Genomic DNA, 2284 nt, shown 5'->3' on the forward strand with positions numbered 1-2284 from the left:
TTACGGTACATATCAAAGGGGAATTAAGGTTGCCAATGATTTGGCTTTCAGATACAGAGATTATCCTCAATTTTCTGGGTTGGCCCAATGTAATCACAGATCCTTTAAAGTGGAAGAGGGGGACAGGAGAGAAGATCAGAGAGAAGTAAGATGTTGCGAAAAAAGAACCCTTCTGCTTCTCTGTATCTATTGCCAGTTACTGCTCTATGGTTCTCTCTCCCTTCATGGCTTAACTTCTTAAAAGGATTGTCTATGTTCTCTGCCTTTCAGTCATGACTTAATGTAACCCACGATGCATGACTTTGCCTTCATGTTATACTGAAATTGTGTTCCCCAAAGTTATCAATTACTTCCTTGTAGCTATGTCCAGTAACCATTTTTTATTTCTTCTCTTACACAGCTCTGAGAACCCCTCTGTCCTGAGATACTCTCACCCATCTTTGACTTTTGTGGTCCCACATTTTGCTACTCCTCCTCCCACCCCTCTGGCTGTTTCTTTTCTGCCATATTTGAGGCCAATGCTTCCTCTGCCTGTCCCCTAAATGACTGCTATGATAGACCCTCATCTTTTTCCACATTCTCTTTTGCAAATGATCTACAGCCACCACCTCAATGAGAAAGAATATATTGGTGACTCCCAAATTGATATCTTTAGCTCAAACTTTGCTCCTGAGTTTCAGACTTTAATATCTGTTTTGTCATCTGGAACTTCCACTTGGTTGTTTCACAAACACCTTCATCTTAGACTCTGATACTCCTATTTGGATTCAACTAGTTTATTTTGGAGGGAGGGAATCCCAGGAGGAATTCTAAGGGAATGCGAAGTGAGACAAGGAAAGAAAGCAAGCTAACAGAGAGTGCTCGTGAGCAGGTTATCACTATTGGCAAGCATGGCTCAGTCTCACTGAAGACCCTCTGAGACACTGGGTGAAGATGCCTCAGAACTGATGCATAAAGCGGTAAGAAAGCTGAGGTATTTATTCATCAGTTCCTATCCCTCACTGTTGACAGTCACTCCTGGGACATTAGCTTTCTGGAACTTCCAGTCTGATTACATGTGCTCTGCAGCTCAGCTTACATTGTGGCCAGAGAACGACTTCAGGCAGAGAGATACAGAAGCTGTCTTCACCTGCAGGAACATCTGCAAGTGACTTCAATGGTAGGCCAAGGGGATGTGAGTGGGTAACTGGCCATGTCTACTACTGAATTCAAGATCTTAACCTCTAAGTCTGGGTTTCCTGTTTCAGTAAGTGACCCCACTCTCAACCTAGTGTCCAAGACAGAGACTTAGCAATCTCAGTGTCATGCTAGATTTCTCTTCTATGCCATCCATATCACATCTGTCATCAAGTCTCGTTAATTCTACCTTCTATATTTTTCTCAAATCTGCTTATATTGTGCCTTCCACAGTCAACACTAAACTCAGGTGACAATAATCTCTCGCCTAGGCCACTATGTTATCCTCCTTTGACCTTTCAATCTCCTACCTCCAGACTTTGCCTAGCCCAATCTATCTTCAACTTAGTAATCAAAATGGCTTCCAGAAACAAATCTTATCATGCCAGTTTCCTGCTAAAAACCATTCAATTATTATTTCCATGGAGACAGAGGCCATACTCACTAATATGTTTTGCTAGATTTTCCATGACCTTGGGTTTCCTTACCCTTTTAACCTCATGCCTTATCCCTTTTCTATCCACTTTTCTAAAAAACATGTCTCTCTCCCCTACCTGCACACAGGTCCTTCAAATATGCCAACATCAGGGCCTTTGCTTATTCTATCTTCCTTTGGTTAAAAACTCAGGGCTTTTGCTTATTCTCTCTTCCTCTGGTTGGGATCTACTGTCCGTGAGATCACAATTACAAGTCACTTCTTCCAGGAAGTCTTCCCTGATTGCCTCTACTATAAGATTCCCATAGCACCTTGTATGTCCTCATCAAGGTTTTTTCTGACACTGAATTGTAGGCTGTTTACCCATATAGAGCCACATCCCTCTTCCAAGACTGAGAAATCTATTAGGTGATAGGCTATGTCAGTCTTGATAATTGTTGTGTTGTTGGCACACAACACTATTTGGAACATAGTAGAAACAATACATAGCTGTTGAAATAAGATATCTCCTTCCAATAGCAAAAGCAGCAAATATATAAATTTGGCTGGCTGTTGACCTTTTTCCGAATCCCTAAAATCTTAGAGCCCAAAGCAGTTTTTATATTTGAATACTACATAGCAAAAACAGGCCTATCTTTGCAGTCAGTGGGCCAGGAGAAACAGTGGTGTCAA

This window comes from Furipterus horrens, unplaced genomic scaffold (genome assembly GCF_987537825.1).
Source record: "Furipterus horrens unplaced genomic scaffold, mFurHor1.1.pri manual_scaffold_1, whole genome shotgun sequence".
NCBI lineage: Eukaryota > Metazoa > Chordata > Mammalia > Chiroptera > Furipteridae > Furipterus > Furipterus horrens.